Below are 9,437 nucleotides of genomic sequence, written 5' to 3'. Positions count from 1 at the left end.
AAGCGAATTACAGAGGGGTTGAAAATCAGAGATGCTACACCCGATATATATTCTATAAACATTTCAAGAAGATGAGAGTATTTTTCAAATGTCTAGAATACTAATTTTGAAAACTAAAAAAATTTCAGAAAATTAATTAACAAAAAAATACTAAAGTAAATTGTGACGTAGTCTATATAATCTGATTTCTGGATGACAATTCTAACGTGTTCGCTGCCAAAGTGATCATGCTTCAACCAGTCAGTAGCATTAATAACTTTTATTTGTCAGATTTGACAGTTTAAATGACAGAATCATATACAAAAAATTTCAAAGAAAAAATTTCCTGAAAATTCGTTTAAACCCCTGTATCTCGGAAACCATAAAACAACTCTAGTCATTCATGATGTTTTAAGAATTTTTAATACACAAAAAAAGATATTTACTTGCGTTAGCAACAAAACCTGGAATAATATTGATAGCGTGAAAAAAGTATTGGAACTCACGACCAGTGAAATGACGTTTCGCATTGATAAAGTCTAGTCAAACTTGTCAATTATTAGCAGAGAAAAATCTTACAAGCAAGCAGTTCTATTAGAATTTTTCATATATTAAAAACTCCATCATGACATATCAAACCACTAATAACGATAAATAAATTACCGTAGTATACATTTGTTTTAAATTTTAAACAAATAAATTTTTATTCACAATATTCAGAAAATCTTCATAAAAGAATACGAGTATCGTATCTTAAAAAAAAAGTCCATATAAATTAATTTTGCAAATTTATTTTCAGCATATTGCTATACATATTTAACGCTATATAATTTTGTTTCTTGAAATGTTTCGATTTTGAAAAAAAAATTAATATAGTCGTAGTAGCATCACTGCTTGGAATATTACATATATTTAAGATATTAAAAGGTAAATTATCTCAAATCTCAATATATATAATCTCCTCTCTCTCACACTCTCACTCTATAATATATATAAATGATATTTTCATATATGTATATCTTAATATTGTTGCATAATATATATATATAATATATATGTGTACCTACTTTTATATATATTATATATACATAATACATATATATAATAAATATAATATAATATAATATATTTTATATATTATACCCAAGTAACAATTTCCAAGAGTAATACCCTAAAAAATTGACCAAAACTCTCATAAAACTCTCATACTTTTTTCATCCGAACTCTTATTATTTTTTTTTCTTTTTTTTTGTTTTTATGCAACTCTCGTAAGGTTCTTATAATAAAGACTTAACACTTGTAGTGTTAAAAATTCTGCTACTCTCATAGCAAAACTACTTTCAGCAAGCCAAAAAAAATTTAATTCCCATAAAGTATTTTTTATAAGATGTCAACTCTTATAGAATATTGTTCTTAAAACAATTCCTTTATAAGTCTAGTTGTTAGGCACGGCCATTTATGTATATTATCATTATTCCTTATCTAAATTTCAACCGTAATGAGACTAAGAATTCCTTTTTTTTGGAAGAAGTCCGAAAAATCTTTATTGTACAGAAATTATTAAATTATAGTCAATGAAATTCAAAATTGCAGTTTTATTTGTATATAATAAAGCTTTAGTTGGATTTTATGCACATTAGTATATTTATTTTTTGCTTAACAATTCTTAAATTTTAAAATTTATGTAAAAATAAAGTTGGGTCAAACCAATGGTTTGTATTGTAGCACTTTTCCCTTCAACAAGTGAAAATTCTGCTTTTAAATACAGTCTATGTATACCTATCAAACTATTAAAATTATTTTCATTCATATACAAAACTATTTCTAGAATTGCATATATTTAGGATGACGCATATATGCAGTGTTTGAAATAAAGCAAAAATTAATATAAAAAGGGGTTAACATAACGCTCGATTTTAAGGGTTAATTGTGTGAGTTAAGAAAAATAATTATATTTTTTAATTTCATGGAATTTACCGTTAACTTTTTGCGTTCATAAAAATTTGGAAAACCTTGCGGTTTCGGAAATATAAGGTGTCAAAAATTCAAATTTTACGAATTTCAAGAGGTGATAACTTGAGAGGGGGTGGAGATGGAAAAAAATTTTCTTCAAACGAAATAAACTATTTGTTAATGTCTAAAAGCTCCTAAAATTTCAAGCTTCTACAGGCTGGGGTCTAGAAGAAAAACGACATCAAAAATTTGGAAAAAAAGGACTTTAGATAACGGTAAATTTGAACGGCCATTTTGTTTTTCTAAAGTTTAACTATAGTATATCGCGCTAGCGGAAGCAAGCTACCGCCTTTCTGCGTTTGCAAAATTTCAAAAATGGTTATGGTTTCATTGCAACAAATATTTAAAAAAGGCCATTTTTAGGGTTTTGGGGGGGTATAACTTCTAGAGGGGGGAGATAGGTAAAAATTTTGTTCTACGGAAATAAGTTTCTAGTGAAGATCTATGTACGTATGAAATTTCAGCTTTCTATCTTAAAGGGTGTAGAAGTTTTGTAAACAAAAAAGTGTCCACGGACGGATGGACGGACGGACGGACGGACGGACGGACAGAGTGAAACTAATAAGCACTTTTTTCAAAAAATTTTTTGGAAAAGTGCTAAAAAAAGAAATAGGATATTATAGGGTTAAAAAATATGTATAAAAATTTTTTAAATTTTAATTATTTTTAGTTGGCGTTGCTTTTTTCGAAGTACAATCAATACAAATATTTATTGATTACATATAAGTATACGTAAACGTATGCATACCTTTGTTTCATTTTTGTTAAAAAAAAAAATTATTAAAAGCGGAATAGATGTAGTTTTATAAAGTTCGAAGTAAGACCGATATATTTATTCTACAATGTTTTGCTTTCTGTTTCTAGTAACACTATTATAAATGGCTTGTGAGAGTTTTCGTAACTGTCATAGTAGTTTTGGTATGACAGTTATAAGCTTTAAAAGCTCTTTTAAAGAGAGCTTAACTCTCATTCGAGAATTAATAACTCTAATAATTGCGCTCTTTTGTTCTTATAAAGATCTCATAAGGGTATTTTAGTGTTCTACAAAACTGAAATTATAAGAGTAATATTCTTAAAGAATTCTTAATATACATATGTAGGTGTACAAGAGTCTTATGAGATAAAATTGTTACTTGGGATATAATAATATATAATATATATACATATATATATATATATATATATATATATATATATACACATATATATATATATATACATATATATATATATATATATATATATATATATACATATGTATTTTATATATATGTATATAAAATCCCATTATTATTTAATTCCAATTTCTAGATCATCAATGATAATACAAAAATAAAAAATGGTGGTGATAATGCAAGGCTATACATACATACATAACACTACACAACAGTATATATCAAAATGATAAATAGTAAAAATAATTCAGAGGAAAAAGATAAAACCAAAACAGAAAAATTTTATACAATTTACCACCACCCACCACAAGTAAATAGAATTTAATTTTTTTTATATTTTTTATATTCATATTAAATTGAAATACAAAAAAAAACAAATAAATAAAAAATACCTACAAAAATGCTATTATTTAGTATTTACTGTTACTATTTTACTCTATATACATACGTATATATGCAAGCACATAAATATCACAAACATGTTTATGAATTTATTTTATTGTATGTATTTCTCAAGAAGATTTTATTATTAATGAGCTATTATACAAAAAAAATATTGAAAATAGTAGTAAAATAGTAATATAATAATCATATGATAAATACTAAAAAATATTTTTTCATTTGTCCTTCTCCCCTATGCTCACAGTTAACCGTTTTAACCGATCTTATTTAACCGTTTTCTATATTATAAGTTTATCTAATCAATACTTTAATTAACATATATTGAGTACAAAATACAGCTATGTACAACATACATTAATACAACCCTTGACTTCCAAAATGCAGTAATATGGAATTAATAATTAATCCAGCAATTCAGATCTATTATTATATAATATTATTATTATAAGCTGAATTATTCACAAAATGAAATTATATTATTGCTATTTTAGTCCAATTCAATTATATGTTGCGTCATATATATGTACAAAAATATAGTCTCCCCCTTCTTCTTTGTCCATTCATTTTTGTAATATTATACAATTAATTTTAATATTACACAATATTATACAATTAATTCAATTTTTTAAGAACACTTTCACACTAAATAATATATGCTCCACCATCTTTCACCATTTTTATATGAATAACCCTAGCACATCGAAATTGAAATACGATATATAGAAATTAATTTTATATGCAAAATATTTTAATTGCTGAATTTTGTAATAGTAAACAGAATTATTGCAATGACATATACATAAATTTACATTAATATACGTAAATATATACATATATAAAATATTAAATAAATTAATTTTTCATTGCATATTTACATCTTCGCGTTTCCGTATACATATATTTTTCTTCCACATTTTTACTCTTAAGCATATCTAAACATATATATTTCGTTATTTTATTTGTTGTATATTATATAATATTTTATAATTTCTTAAAGCAAAACTCGTGTACATAGATATGATGTTTCAACAACCACTTTATTTCAAAACAAAATAAATTTCTAAAAAATTTTAAGAATAAAAATTTTAAAGCATACCATCAAAAATGTGCATATAACTTCAAAATTGCAACATACAGGCACTAATACATAATTCAGCAACTATAAGTTATAACCTGAATTAGGTATGTTAGTACCGAATTAAAGTTACGGTACACAAAATATACACCTAGATGACAGAAAACCCTACATATAAATAAATAAAATCCGATTAAACACCTAATTTATAAAATATCACATGAATTCTCAACAAATTAATACTAAATAATTTTGCATTTATTTAGGAGGAATCACCAAAAATAAAGGACGTGTTTGTATAAATTGTAAAAAGACAAAAAATTTTTTTTGTTTTTGGGTCCTTTTTGGGCAGATTATGTAAATAGGAGTATTAAATTAGAATTATAGGATGAGAAAACTAGATTTATATAGTGGTTATATAAGAAGAAAACAAATTTGTACTTCCTTTTTTGTTTGCTTTTAATAATATAGTTTTATATGAATCTGAAAAATAAAATATTGTGATATAAAAACTTATGTTATACATTTAACACATTCTTTGATTTCTAGTTTTGCAATAATAATGTAATATTACAGTTCTTGTTTCTAACACAGCTTCATGATTTTGAATAGAAAAAATTTTATTTTACTTCTTCTAGAATTCTACTTGTTCTAGAATTTTACTTCTTCTAGAATGTAATTCTAGAATAGGGTATATGTATAAATTGTTGTTGAAACAAGAGAAAAAACGAATGGACCGATTTATGTCAACAGAACGCAACTAATAAGCATATTTTTTGTGGCACAATATTAAAAAACAACAGTTTTTTACTTAAAAATTGTAATAACACTGCTGGTTGGTATTATTATATTAGACGATTGCTTAGTACAAGCATTTAGTAGCAAAATAAAGTCTTTTGTTACTATCACTAAAATCGTCATTATTTATAAATGGAAACGGAAAGGGGACGGAAAGATAATATTTGTAGTATTAATTGAATATTAATATGTGAAATATTATAATTTAAACAACCAAAACCAAATATATACAACTTGTCTTGAAGGCGAGTTTATAGTATATAATAAGCGCCACATAAACTAAGAATAAATCAATGAAAATCTATGCTACCGTAGATTTTGGTCTTAAGCAGCTTCCTACCTATATTCGTAGTAATTGTATAAAAAGATTAAATTGTATCGTACGAATACAAGTTAATTTCGCGTAACATACACGTCATTGGCCCATGCGTTCCATAGACCGTACTAAACCGCCCTAAAGCTGCTAGGATAGAAATTCGACCCACGAAAACCGGGACCAACAACTTTTCCCACCACAAGATTATAAATGAAAACTATATCAGAAACCACCCTATGATATCGAAACGACCGTAAGTTCAAAAGCTGAAATCTACTTTCATAAGGAAGAAACCTAAAAAGATCCGACCAATGCATACTAAGAAAAGCAAAACGAAAAAAAGGCTTCTGCATAGCTTCAGTACAATCTATAAAAACATTACGTAGAGGAGACCAGAACTTTAAAACGGGTCTCACGAAACAATATAAAGTTGATAGGACATAATTTAACTTATGAATTTTAATCCATTGAATACGGGAAATGCCTAAAGATTTAATGGACTAATGTGGTAGCTTTTTATACAGGGTGCGTCAGTAAAGAGAGCAATTATTATATAACAGAGGGGGGGGGGAGGGGGAACCGCGGCCTCGAGGCCGCATGAAGCCTCTAAAGGTTTTTGTGCGAACCCGTTCCGCCGCCTTTTGTATTTATATGCCCTTTAAGTATTAAATTTCTTTCATGTAAAAAACAAATGCAAATATCTCACTAAATATAGTCTAACTTGTATTAAATTTAATAAACAATGAATTTGAAGTTGTTTGTTTTAATTATTTACTTTTCATTGAATTGAATATTTGTTTTAATAATATAATTTTATTAATTTTTATATGTATTTATGTATGTATGCATAAAAAAAATATTGACTTCGAAAAACAAAAAAAATTTTATTTGAAATAAATAAAAACTGAATTTAAAATAAAAAAATTAAATTTGCATAGCAATAACTGTACAAAAGCTACATTTATTAGTATTATTAGTAAACTTATGCGGCCTGCTTAACTATTGTTATATATAAATATTGTCATATAACATCTGTTACATATATCAATGTGTAGGGCATTAACAATGGGTAAAATTTTTGTTTGGAACTAGATGACAAATTCCAATGGTTTTTCGAGATACAAGGATTTTAACAAATTTTCACAAAATTTCTAATTATTCAAGCTTTTTTGCTTATAACCTCACTTCCGAAAGCGATAAAAATTTTTTAAGATGACTATTGCGGTCAAAAATTAATAATAGTTGATAGTTACAGCACTTAAAACCAATAAAAATGAAAAATAGTGAACATTTTTTTATATTCTACATTTTATTGGAGCCCTTCAAATCTTGACATAGAAATGATTTTTAAACGTTTATTGATTTAAATTAAAGCTAAAGTCAGTGGACAAAATTTTGTAAAAAAAAATTTCAAAAAATTGGTACGAAATTGAGGGGTAAGAGAAAACTAAAAAAAATAAAAGAGGGAAAAGTTTGATTTTTCTTAAAGTTCGAACGATACGATGTCCGAAAGTACATAAAATACAAAATCAAAAAATATGTTGCTTTCAAGAACTTTCAAAAACTGTTCACTTGAAACTTTTATCTCATTCGAAAGGGAAGTTAGCCAAAATATCTTGAACAAGTGGCAAAAAATTCTTGAAAATCTCTGTATCTCGGAAAAAGGAACTTGACATTTAGTTGCCAACAAAAATTTTACCCACTTTTGATGCCCTAGACAATGATATATAATATTGTATAACTCTTTACTGAATCACCCTGTATATAGCATATAATATTATGCAGTTATATATATTTTATTTTCTCTCAGTTATTGCACAAAAAAAAAGACAGATTTTTTTCATTTTAAATGATTCATGATTATTAATAAAATAATATTATATTGTAACAATATGTTTAAAAATATATATATATATATGTATATATATATACAGTTTAACTATATATAAATATAGTTAAAATTTTAACAATAACTTTTAATAGGGTAACTTAGAACAAATGGAAATAACGACAAGAAGAATAACAACAAACAACCGAATGTAAAAATTCCTAAGCAAATGTATGAAACAGTTATACCCTTTTATGTATAGAGAGAAATTTTGTTTGTACACAACAGATACACAAAATAGTTTTTATATTTTACTATTGCTATTTTATGAAATAATATAAAAAATTTAAATTAAGTAAATAGTAACAAGTATATCTACACGTTTGTTTGTTGCAATACTGACATAATTCAAAATTTCCATATTTGAGAAAAAGGAATTTTAAACTTAGTACACATTATTTTTCTCATTATAGCAAGCATTATTTCATGTATTATTGTAAAATTTTCAAACTAGAGAATTTGGGTTTTTCGCAAAAAATAAATGTTTTAAGCTCGATAATTTTTGTATAAATAATTCAGATATCATATTTTTTTAGTTAAATCACTGTTACAGTGTAAATGAGCGTATACAATATATATATATGATAGCACTGTAACAAATAACTACACAACAACAGCAAAACAGAACTAGAAAAAATAGAGTTTATAACGTTAACTATCTGTGACAACCGTACGAAGTTGTTGCCCTATATTGGCGAATTTGTAATACCCTTCGAACATATACGTTCGCACGAAAATAATTCTTGGCGTATTATATTATATTAATTCATGCAACATTTCAATTCTGCGATTTCAATATAGTTTTTAACGTTTAACCGAAAAAGATTGTATATCAACTACTACAAGGCATCATAAATTTCAACGACTTTTATGACACATAATAGTCCACATAATATACATACTTGTTTGCGCGAAATTCAGTAATTTTTGAGATAATGTTAAATAACTTTTTTCACTAAAGTTTGAAACAGCTACCCGATCCACTGACTCGGTCACATCCACAATTTAAATACGGTTCCGAAATTTACTTTAGTTGTGCGGAATTTAAAAATTTGTGAAATCATTTGTTGAGCGTAGCTCAATTGGTTTTTGAGTTATCGTTGCAACGGACAGAAGGCCTTTACACTTGTGAAATATAAAAATGAAATTTTATGCAGGGTGTTTCGCATAATTCATAAATATATTTTTAGTTTAGTATGTATAATTTGGAATTTCTATGAAATGTATGAAATACGCCCATACAATTTTTGGCTGGAAATTAATAAAAGAATCATCTCTGAAATTATTTTCCACCTTATGCAAAACAGCCTGTATATAAATAGATCTTTACTAGAAACTTATTTCTGTACAAGAATCTCTATATGATATTTGCTGTATGAAGAATACTGTCTTCAGAATTGAAGAAGGCAGCATTCTTCTGCCGCGGCATGACATATAGTTTAGCATTGAAATGACAAAACGACTGTTAAAATTAACTCTTTTTTGTTCTCCGATTTCTCATATCATTTTGCTTTTAGATACTATAATAAGCAATTTATTTCCTTAGAAGAAAATCTTTTTTCACCTTATCAAGTTATCATGACTCAAAATTTGTAAAATTTGAATTTTCCGCGCCTAATATCTCCGAAACTACAACATTTTCCAAATTTACATAAAAGAACGGTAAATGTCCTATCTTGAAAAAGTATAATTATAATTGACGCAATTAACCCTTACATTCGACCATTATGTTGATTGCCGCCGGCAAAGTGCGACCCATATGCAGTGTGCAGCCCGTTCAATTTCAAAATG

The sequence above is a fragment of the Condylostylus longicornis genome, unplaced genomic scaffold (genome assembly GCF_029603195.1).
Source record: "Condylostylus longicornis isolate FDR11 unplaced genomic scaffold, ASM2960319v2 ptg000003l, whole genome shotgun sequence".
NCBI lineage: Eukaryota > Metazoa > Arthropoda > Insecta > Diptera > Dolichopodidae > Condylostylus > Condylostylus longicornis.
This window is presented reverse-complemented; position numbering follows the sequence as displayed.